At 37.4% G+C, this 12,470-nt stretch overlaps 1 long non-coding RNA gene across 1 annotated transcript; it reads left to right on the plus strand.

The window, feature by feature from the left end:
- Positions 1-3,669: 3,669 nt before the first annotated feature.
- LOC121794097 lies at positions 3,670-12,053 on the plus strand. Its single transcript, XR_006049234.1, has 3 exons — positions 3,670-3,803; positions 3,883-4,044; positions 11,804-12,053. It is a non-coding gene; the product is annotated as an uncharacterized LOC121794097 (long non-coding RNA).
- Positions 12,054-12,470: the final 417 nt, after the last annotated feature.

Genomic DNA, 12,470 nt, shown 5'->3' on the forward strand with positions numbered 1-12,470 from the left:
AGATACATGGCTGATCCGGGAAAGGAGCACTGGAATGCACTCAAGTGGACTCTCAGGTACTTGAAGAGTTCTAGGAGCTGTGGGATCTTGTTCAAGGGAAGTCATAAGGAGGGTGAGGAAGCTGTTCAAGGGTATTGCGACTCTGATTATGCGACTAATCTGGACAACCGCAAGTCTCAGTCTGGATATTTGTTTACTTTGTATGGTTCTGTTATAAGTTGGAAGTCCGGCTTACAAAGTGTTGTGGCTTTATCCACGACCGAAGCAGAGTACATTGCACTCACATCAGCTGTGCAAGAGAGTTTTTGGATACAAGGTGTGATCTCTGATTTTGGGATAAATCAAAGAACTATGGTAATTTTCTGTGATAGTAGTTCTGCAATTTGCTTAGCTCGGCATCAGTATTTCCATGAGCGTAGCAAACATATAGACGTTCGTCTTCACTTCATCAGAGACGAGGTTGAGAGAGGAAGAGTGAAAGTGTTGAAGATAAGCACTTTGGACAACCCGGCTGATATGCTAACAAAATGTCTTGGCAAAGACAAGTTTGAGTATTGCAAGGATCTTATAAGTTTGAGCAGTGGAGGAGCTGTGGATTCAGGTGGAGAATTGTGAAGATGGAATCCACGAGCTCGGCGCTGCATGACAAGTTCGGTATTACATATCGGTTGTTAGCCGAACTGAATCGAGTTCGGTGATTAGCCGAGCTTCATCGAGTTCGGTGATTAGCCGAGCTTAATCAAGATCGGCGAAGTAGCCGTTGTGAAGTAGCCGTTGCTCAGTCATAGCCGTTGAAGTATTAGTTAATTTTCGGTTAGAGTTAGTTTGTAACTGCAGTGTGTAGTTAGTGAGCTGTTGAGCGCGGTTTTTTGTAGTAGTCTAGCTCAGCTACATATACTCTACTTCTACTTGAAGAGAGAGTAATCCATTGTATCAAGATCAATATTCAATAAGAGTTTTTCATTGTTTTCTCAATATCGTGTGTTACTCCATACTTATCACAAATCAAGTTCTTCATTCATTCTTGTAATTGTGGCTTGTTCATTCCTGATACGTCTTGATTTTATAACATATAGTATCAATCTACATTTCAATTAGATAATCAGATAATCATGATATATCCATTATCTCTATGTCGACTATCTATGAGTGGGAATTATGGAATTAAAGTTTGTGACTTAAATATGAGAGTTTTGTGATTAATTAATGTGTTAATAAATTATACATTAAAATCTTGGTACGCGGAGAACGGTTTCGACATGTTTATTTGTAGATGTAAAATTTTGGGATCTCTCTCAGTGGACATCCTACTAAAGTGGCTCCACAAATGATTGAAGCTATTGTTTGTAAGTTAGAATTTTCTTGCTTATATTCTTTTCAAATAGTTCTGGACTTCTGGACATCTGGTGATGATCACTGATGGTGGAGGGGACTCTGTAGTCAATTTTAGTCTTGCTAAACCTTTATTTGTTTATTTTTTGCTTTGCTGCAACACATGATTGTATTCATCTTTCTGTTCCCAATCCATCTGCTCAAAGTGCTTGGTTGATGATCTGGATTAAATATGCAATCCCATACAGTCAAATGCAGTTAATGTAAACTCAAATCAATAGCTGAATACCTGATTTTTTAGGCTCAGCAAGGTATGATGCTAATTCTCCGTTTTGTTTTATATCATATCGCCACAGGAGTTGTCACGACCACAACTCCCTAATACTAGTGAGCATAGCTATTTCGTGACTAAAATAATCTCATCGATCATGAAATAAACATAAGAGCATTAAATCAACTCGAGGTAATAGTTTCGAAGGCGAAAGGGTACATAGTCAAAAGAGAATCAGAGCGTCAAGACTAAATTCACAAATTTCTAGAACATAGTTCTACTGCAGCTGAAGAGTCCTAGACAAAATAATATGTATGAAGACATACTACTTTAAGTTACCTAACTACTTATTAATAGTCATTTCCCAACACCTTCGCCTCCTCGTTCACGTTCAACCTGCATGTTAAAAAAAAGAAACATGCAAGGCTGAGTACTTGATATACTCAATGAGCATAATGCCAAAAATAAGTTCCTTTTAATTTGTCAGCCACAATTGAGTGAACACGGGGTTTTCATCTTAAAAGACCCGAGTCACTAAATTCCTTTCATTTCATAAAATTGATTGCGCAATCACATAAACATAGATACCATATCTGAACGTATGTGAACCGGGAATGTGGCCATATTCCACGACGGTCACTGGATCGGCCAACTCGAAAGCTAGCTCACGATCCCTATATGTGTACACTAGTCCGAGTAGGGATTGCGGCCCTACTGGGACCCGAATTCGATTTAACATGATTGGCATAGCCAAGCAGATAGGTAATCATAAAAGCAAAACATGACATGACGAACATGTTTAGAAACGATTTACATTTCCATACTAAAATCACGTTTTGAAAAGAATGCCCACCTCGTTTGCTTAAACTCCTTAACTTGAATTCTCCTGACTCCACCCTTAACTCGCGGAGATAGCCTTTTGAAAACAACAACGTACTAATAAGACTCGAGAAATTCTTATACTTATAGGAATGCATGCCCCTAATAAATTATTTATCATTTGTTCCCTTTTAGAGATTTTTTTCATAAACTTGCATATTAATTAAATTTCAATCGGAAATTTAATTAACAACAATTCTTTCATAAACTTGATTATTTTCGTGACTTAGAGAACGCCGTTTCCCTTTTCTTGCGTCTCCAAAATTTCCACAATTTAAATCCCGGCCCAAGAGAACTAATTAATTCTATCTCCGACCCATCGCAAAATAACGGATCCAAACTAGAATTAATTCTAAGCCCAACTTCTCTTCTCCTTCTTTGATTTATCTTGGCACACTGATCAATTACCACAGCTGAAATTCACTTCTCATTCTCACTGAATTAAATGATCCAAGCTTCTAATTAATCTGACCCAGCTAAAAATAATTCCCTTGACCCAAGATTTTAATTATGCTCACTGGCCAAATCACCAACTAATTAAATGGTGGCCAAACAAATAAATTAAGGTATGGCCAACAAGTGGAAAGAGTGTAGTACATACTAGTATACTACTCCATCGCCCCTTTCTCCCTCACTATCAAAATCAGGGCAATCCACCTCTTCTCCTTTCTCCCTCTCGACGGCCAACTAAGTTCTAGAGCCTAGCATGATGTCTTGAAACAAAAGCAGAGGGTGTGCTAGTGTTTTACCTTGACTTGGGTGAATCCTTGATGATTGTGGCTGATCCTAAGCTTGTTGTTACTCCTTGCTCCTCATGCTAGCCTCCTCATACTTTGTGGTGAAGAGAAAAAGAAAGGAGGTTCTTCTTGCTTGCTCGCTGCCTCTTCTTCCCCAGAATTTCATTCTCAAGAGCTATGAGTGTAGGAGCTGCCTGCCAGACCTTGCAGCAGCTTCACTCGAGCTCTCTATCTCTCTAATCACCTTGCTATAGTGGCTGGAGAAACTTAGGGTGTGCAGGAGAGAAATTTGATAGGTGCAAATGGGTTTATATAGGCAAAACTTGGTGTACCTTAGGGGAATTAAATGAAAGCTGATCTTCTTTGTTTTTATGCCATAACATATCTCCTTTTCTATGATTTGCAGCACTTTACATTCAATTGTTTTGGTGTTATGTTGTAGTACTTGGTACTTGGCATTTAAGCTTCTTGTCTTGTTCTTGCATGGAGTATGAAGAGAGTGTGGTGGCTGTTGCAGGAGGGGAAAAATGACAGGTTTGACTTGCCTCTTTTGGGCAAGTCCTTGGTTTCCCTTGCTAAGAAGGGTTTGTCCCATTTCCCCTAATAAGCTTCAATTATTTCTCTTGTTTTCTTAGCATAAATTCTTGTTTTTACTCCTCCCAGAAAATACTCAATGAAGCGATTGGGAGGACTCTGGTCGAGACCTGATGATTTATCAGTTGTTTGAAGCTGAGTCCATTCCGGCACCGGCATTATTACTATGCTGATGCATCGGACTTGAATTGCCTGTTTTCTTTCTTTTTTTCCTAAGATGACCCTTTTCAGGTATCCCCAAATGCATAAAATCTGTGCACTCTTCATTCCTGATATCAGATCGCCCCCGGAGTTCCCCCAAACACTTCAGCGAGCATTACTCATCCCACAAACATACTCAATGAAGTGATTGGGAGGACTCCGGTCGAGAGCTGATGATTTATTAGTCGTTTCCATTGTGGCACTGATGCTGTTGTCTTATATATATCAGATTGCCCCAGGAGTTCCCCCAAACACTTCAGTGCCTATCCTTTCTTGAGAAACTATGCAATGAAGCGTTGGAGGGAACTCTAGGGGAAAAAACCGATGATTAGTTTCCACTTGCTTGATAACTAAACTCAAACTGACACCTATATATATATAGTGGGAAATGGAACAGAGGAGCATAGTCTTTGTAGTAAGTGTAAACCATTCAGATCATATTCGGTATCATAAAAGGTCAGAATATTACGATTCCATGCGTTTCCGAATCATCAAATGCTGCAAAATGTTTTTATGATAAAATCAGACACTTGGTGAATCAGAGTATCAGTCCTCGGAATATGATTTAGTTTTGGTGAAAGTAAGTTGGAAAAGGATGATAGGATCAATTATGCAGATTCAGTTGTGAAAAAGATTCCATGGCATAACATAACATAACCTACATTGTTAACCAGGTTCAATATCTCCCATGTATTTACCTTGTTTTCATGGTTGACAAGTGGTCCTATGCTATCGTAGGATTCATCCCTAAAACTACACGATCAAGTCCTTCAATCCAAATGAACCAACCATAGGCTTAAGCGAAGGGCCATTTTTGCCAGCTTATGCATTGGAATCATGAGGCGTCAGATTTCAAGAAAACCATGTAAAGAATTTGACTGATTGCTACATGAGTTGACTTTCGATATGACGAATGTTGTCGAAATGAGATACAAGTCTTGCCGGACGAAAATTACAATGAAAATAAACAAAGGAAAATTATACGGAAAAACAGAAACAATTACACGGGAAAATATCTGTGGAAAGCGGTAAGCCGAGTCGAGGAGTCCTCTTTCCGCAAGACGAGATACGCCCCGGTAGTGCTCTCAGTTTGGCGTGTCGTCCCCAAAGATAAAACGGCTTCGTCTCTGAAGTAGCAGCACCGCTAGCAACAGAGCTCCGGCGAACGGGAGTAAGGCGGGGGCAGAGCTTCGACGGGAAGATATGCAGAGAGGGAGAGAGCGTGATGCTTTGAACTATCCATAGTAGGGCGGGAAGATATGCAGAGAGGGAGAGAGCTTCGACGGGAAGATATGCTTTGAACGGGAGTAAGGCGGGGGCAGAGCTCTCGGTTTTTGCTTTGAACCATCCATAGTTAACACCATCGGATACACAGGCGGACTAGTAGCGCGATGCTTTGAACTATTCCTCCACGGCGTGCACCGAGACAATGATGTTAACACTTAAACACCTCAACCTCATCCGTTCTCACGTTTTGTGTCCATTTCAGGCCTTGGACACCACTTTGGATTCATAAGTGTATAGTTTGAAGCGGCCCCACTTCACACTTACATAGGTGATTCCTCGTTAAGTATCTTGCCATACTTAGTCTCCTTGAGAACTTCATCTCAACGAGATCCTTTAGGAATCATTAAAAGTCATAGACTTAACCTCACCACTAGGCAAGTTTTTCAAACACTCTATTGCTCTCTAGGGAATATATATAGATGAGTGTTTCACACGAACTCTCATAGCTTAGTTTTCCCATTGAACCAAGTTTTTGGGATCTCCAGTCATCATGGTTGGGTTACCACTATGACAATTCTTTAGTTTGTGGATTTCAAACCCATTCCCTCTAGCAATTTATTCATTTGATCACGATTTAACCCTTTGGTTAGCGGATCCGCTAGATTATCCAATGACTTCACGTAGTCAATTGTAATCACCCCTGTTGTGATCAAATGTCTCACGGTATTGTGTCGTCGACGAATGTGTCGAGACACCATTGTACAAGCCACTGTTTGCCCTCCCAATAGCGGCTTGGCTATCACAGTGAATTAACACTGGAGGCACGGGCTTTGACAAACATGGAATATCTTCAAGGAAGTTTTTAAGCCATTTGGCTTCTTCCGCGGCTTTATCTAAAGATATGAATTCAGATTCCATGGTGGATCGGGCTATACATGTCTGTTTCGTGGATTTCCACGAGACAGCACCACCCCCAATAGTAAAGACATATCCACTTGTTGAAAGTGAGTCTTTGTTATCGGATATCCAATTTGCATCGCAGTACCCTTCAAGTACCGGAGGGTATCTCGAAAAATGTAGCCAATGATTTTGAGTATACTTGAGATATCTCAAAACTCTTACAAGAGCTTTCCAATGCTCTTTGCTTGGATTGTTCGTATAACGACTCAACTTGTTCACGGCGCAAGCAATGTTAGGTCGAGTGCAATTAGTAAGATACATAATGCATCCAATGACCCGTGCATAATCTTCTTGTGCAACGGGCTCACCCCTGTTCTTGCTCAAGTGAACATTGAGCTCTATAGGCGTCTTAGCCGGGATGCCATCATAGGCATTGAATATCTTTAATACTTTCTCAACATAATAAGATTGTGTTAAGGTGATTCATTCGGATGTTCTTAGAATTTTCATTCCAAGAATTACATCGGCTAGACTCATATCCTTCATGTCGAAGTTTTTCTTCAACATGGCTTTCGTGTCGTTAATCACTTGAGTGTTACTACCCATGATTAACATATCATCAACGTATAGACACACTATAACGTATCCATTATCAGTGTTCTTAATGTAGACACATTTGTCACATTTGTTGATTTTAAATCCATTTGATAACATCACGTTATCAAATTTCAAGTGCCACTGCAATGACGCTTGTTTCAATCCATAGAGGGATTTAACCAGCGTGCATACCTTTTTCTCTTGTCCAGGTACTACAAAACCTTCAGGTTGTTCCATATAAATTTCATCTTCAAGGTCACCATTTAGAAACACAGTCTTAACATCCATTTGATGAATCTCAAGATTGTGCACAACAGCAATCGCGAGAAGCACTCGAATTGATGTAATCCTCGTTACAGGTGAGTATGTATCGAAGAAATCGTACCATTCCTTTTGTTTAAAGCCTTCGAGCTTTATACTTGTCCACTGTTCCATCGGCCTTAAACTTTCTTTTAAGGACCCATTTGCATCCTAAAGGTTTAACACCTTCAGGTAGATCAACCAACACCCACGTGTGGTTTAGCAAAATTGACTCAATTTCGCTTTGATCAGCTTCTTTCCAATGCAACCCGTCTTGGCCAGCAAAGGCTACTTTTATCGATGTTGGTTCTTGTCACACCCAACCCTTGCTGACGTAGTTACTTACAATTAATAAATTCAAAAATTCAAAATAGTCAATCCATCTATCAAGTAAATGAAACACAAATATCATATAACTTCAAAACCAACATTATTCAAGTACACAATTTAAAACATTATGAACTGTAGTGGGACCCTCTCACCACTCTATATACTACACGTTTATCTACATGCAAAAATGATGAGGAGGAGAAGGTTGCCTAAACGCGTTAGCCGCCGACCTGATAACACGTGCAATTCCTATGACCCACGTCAACCAAAACTTCACTGATATCTTATTCCTAAAAAATATTAGTGGTTTATATGAGCCACAACTCTGTGTATATAAACCTTACCTTTAATTCCACAGTCCAATAGTCAGCCATATTCTTAAACCAAAATATATAGCAATAACCAGCAAATATTCAATCCAAATTCATATACATATGCACATGCCACTTTGTTCAGTTTATTATTCTGTGACAAACCAAGCCTAGTATCTGCCCGGGATTCCATTGTAAATGACCCAAAGGTCCATTGCCATTGTATATATGACCCGTAGGTCTCATTGCTATTGTATACATATATATGACCCGTAGGTCTATTGCCATTGATATCAGACACATGGCATGACTGTCACAGATCCACTTTAATCCAATGATTCAAATAATTCCAAACCTGGTGCAAACTTATCAATTGCAACAATTACATATTCCTATCACATTCAACCATTGATATCAAATAACACATAATCATATCAGAGTCACATCATATAATCCAACTATTCACTTTATATAAATGCATAGCAAAGAAGCACATAAAACATGTAAAATTAAAAGTGTGATTTATACACACACCTGATTATGATAAATAATCTAGCCAAACTCCCAAATTGTCTCCTAATCTACCACTTATGCTTCTACTTGAGTCCGAGAGAGTGATTTCTTCACTTATCACTATGTAAAATTTTATTCTTCACCATAGCCTCTTCTCCCTAATTTTTCCAATGCAAAAATGTACTATGCAAAAATACACTCCGTGTAATCTCTTATTATATATATGTCGGTTAAAACTTTGTTGACTCACTTTACCCACTTTAAAAGAAAAACACGTAAAATAGTAAAACTAGAAACGTGTAATTTTATAGAAAAACTTGAGCTGCAAAATAATGCATGGTATATAAATGCTTATTTGATAAGTAACGTACATATATCAATTCCTTCAATGCATGTAACTTTTAATTTATCCAAATACACATATAAATATTATATTTATACATATAATAACGTTGGAGTATATAACTAGTACTATATTGTATACAATGACACACATATAAAATAGATTATTGCATATATATATATATAATTTATACTATGCAAAATATGTATGAATGGATTTATTTTAAAATCTCTCGTGAATCAAGACTATTTGTAGCATTAGACTATATTGAGTCATATTAAAAAAATTAAATATATACTTTGTAGCACAAATAAATATTTCTATAATACAAATAACAATATACATATGCAAAGATAATCAACTATGCTAATATGCAAAATAATGCATGTTTCGGGTTAGGGATGTCACAGTTCTTCATCCAACATGAATGCAATGTAGTCAGGACCAAATGTCTTTGGTGTTCGGTAACATCCCAAAAATTTGTGATGTTTATTTAATAAGTTGATTTGAAATTTCAATTATGAAACTTTTGTTTCTATGCGATTAAGTGAATTATGTGAAATAATTGTCGTGGGTGATGTGGAATGAAGTGGTTGATATTTTTTTTTATATTTTCCAATGGGGGGAAATAATTTAATAGGATCATGCATATATTTTTCCGAGCCAATTCTTTGGAATTTTCGGCCCTTCCTAATTTTTGGAAATAGTATTACATTTCTTGGATTTAATTAATTATTTTGGGATATTTATCCAAATTAAATCCAAACCAAATTATCCCTAATTTGTACAACATGGAATCCGAACTCTAACCTATTCTTTTGGAGTTTTCGAAAAATCCCCTATTTAATAGGAGGATGAATTATTTTTCCTTGATTTAATTGGTGCCTTATTGATTCCCTTCTTTTTAATTAAATCCAATTAAATCATGTCACATTTTATTTCTTCACCCAAATTAAATTAAGAGTTGAATTATTCCTTGTGGCTAATTAAGCCAATTTTCACCCCCCCTCTATTTTGCAGAGGAGATTATAATTGTTACCTAATTTATGAGAATCTTTTCCTATAAAGAAACTACAAAATTTAAATCCTATTCTATTTAATTGAGGATTTAAATAATTTTCTTGTGCACACTCCATGGAATTTTCGGCCCCCTCATTATTTTTCTTACTTGGAGATTTAATTTATTTTGTTCCCTTGTTTATGGAATATTCATTATTTTATTTCCTAAATTGTGAATCTATTTCTCTCCAAGTAAATACCAAATAAATTCATTATTTTTCCAGCCACAATTTCGAAATTCTTGGCTTTTTAATTGAGGGATTTTATTTATTGGCCTCTATTTTATTCCTCCACAATTTATTAATTAATTTATTTATGGGATTAAACCTAGGACTATATAATCACCTAAACTAAACCCTAGCCCCCATTCTCCCTCAAAATTTTCGTGCCTCTCCTCTCCCACACACATTCTCTCCAAAAATTATCCATTCAATCCTTGTTCTTGCATCCGTTGAAGTTAATTTTCAAGAGTCTCCGACGAATCGCATCAATTCTTGTTTCTACTGATTCGTTTACATCAAGAAAGGTATATTTGATTCACTTTCCCTCAATCTTTTCATATAATCCTTGTTCTTGAACCCTACATGCATATAGTGAGTGTAGGAATGATAGATCGCAAAATTAATCGGTGGGAAAGTGTGTTTGCATGAGAACTTTGATAATTATGCTATTTTGATTGAGTTTATGTGAAGTTTGATTTGAATCTTCGGTGAATGATGTGAGTTTATGTGCAAACATGATTATGAGAACCTTTTTGAGCATGATTTTGTGTTATAAGCATGAAAAATTGTATTTGGATGATTGAGGAAGAAACCCTAATTTCGAATTTGTGAGCCTGAAATCTGTGACATTCGAACAGCAGTTTCTGATGTGTAATTGACCTATCAAACGATCGAATTTTGATGTGAAAATTTTACTTAGTAAATTTCAAGGTGTTTTCTGTGTCTCGTGTGAATTCCAGCCCTTTTTGTCAAAAAATGGATTTTTAATAAATGTTTGAAGTTGACTGCGCAATTCTGCCAGAAACTTGTGTTCTCGCCCAGAAAGTTTCGTATTCTGTTTGACCTAACAAATGACCACCGTTTGATGGGATTCTTGAACTAAATGAACATTTGAAGTGTCTTCTGAGTCGTGTAAAAATTTCAGCCTCATTGGACATCGGATGAATTTATGGTGAAGTTTTCAAATGAACTGCGCAATGCTGCCAGAATTTTTATGTTCTGACCAGAGAGTTGTATAAATGTTTTGACTGACCAAATGCCATGATTTGAGTGTGAAACTTTAACTGAATGAACTTGAATGTGTCTACTGTGTTGTGACAAAATTTTAGCTTCAAATGAGGTCGTATGATTTTTTGGTGATTTTTTACAAATCAACCGCGCAGTTCTGCCAGTTTTGTTGTTATGTGAAAATATCACTTGTTGCTAAGTTTGATGAACTATATGATGCATGTATGATTTGGGAAAGTATCCTATGACGTGATTATATGTGACACGTTGAGAAATATTATGGCATGTTTTTCCTTATGTCGATGAATGATGAGATGGGTAATTTAAGGGAAACGATAAAAAGGAACAATAGGGCATGCATGATAACATAAGTTTATGGAAAGCTGATTGTGTTGTCGTTGGCAAGGGTGATTGAGTATACGTGAGCTCGAGGAACGAGAGTTGCATAAGTTGGAATTGTGTTGTTAAGCAATCGAGGTGGGCTTTCTTTTCAAACCTCTTTATTTTTCGAAAATATTACGTGGTGTTATAAGGGTGGTTTAACTGTTATGTCATGCCATGTTTTTGTTTGTGAGATTGTTGCCTGATGCCTAGTTCGTCTGAGCTTGCTCCGTTAGGCTATAGGGCTGTGTTGTGAAACGAATTCGAGTCTGAGTAGGGCCGCAAACCCTATCAGGCTGTGTACACTGGTGGGATCGTGAGCCGTCCTTGCTAGTCGGCAGGTCTTGTGGGCGAATAGTGTGGCCACACTTTCGTCGCACTGTGATATGATGATTGTGATTGATGGAATGATGTGAAAAGTGGGGAGATAAATTGTCTGGCCAGACTTGAAATGTTTTTGTGTTTTCGTGATATTTCTTACTACATATAAAACTCGAGATCACTGGTATGGATGACATAACTAATATAAAATGTTTTCAGCATGAGCCCATTGAGTACAACAAGTACTCAGCCCTGCATATTATTTTTCTTATGTGCAGGTTGAGCGGGATGTTGCGGAGGATGTTGAGTTGGCCTTAGGATGCGTTGTGTCTTCATACATAGGCGTTATCCTTGACTCTCTTTAAACCTTATTTCCGCTGCTATGTTTTTTTTTGAACTATGTTTCACTACGTCAATCTTTTCCGTACTATGTTTGAGTATGTTTTGGTTGTGTCAGGCTTGAAACGAGTATTTACAATGTTACTTGAAAATGATGTCTCCCGCTCTTTAAACTAAATGTTTTCTTAGGAGTTGATTGAGTTTTAATATTTATTGTTTCTCCGCTGCTTCTTTTAAAAGTGTTTATCATAAGTCGTTTTTATTTAATAGTAAAATTATAACTTTAAGCTTCTTTAAAAAAGAAAAAAAAAGTTTTTCATCCTTTAAGTTGATTAAGTTTTCATAAAAGGCTATCCTTGCATGTTGTATCACAATCGCCGCATTTGTAGTACCCCTAGTATGGGCGGTCATGACATGTTCTGACCCTGCTACCACGTCTTGGTACCGCATCGTTTGGATCAGGCATTGTTCGCTTGCGATTCTGGCTCTTCATCCGCTGATTTAGAACTAGTGGCTTCATCCTCAATTCTCGTCTCAGAATTGGGTACAATATTTTCCTTATCTTTGCGAGGAAATATGTTTTCAAGAAATACAGCATTTCTTGAC

The sequence above is a fragment of the Salvia splendens genome, chromosome 3, assembly GCF_004379255.2.
Source record: "Salvia splendens isolate huo1 chromosome 3, SspV2, whole genome shotgun sequence".
NCBI classification, from domain to species: domain Eukaryota; kingdom Viridiplantae; phylum Streptophyta; class Magnoliopsida; order Lamiales; family Lamiaceae; genus Salvia; species Salvia splendens.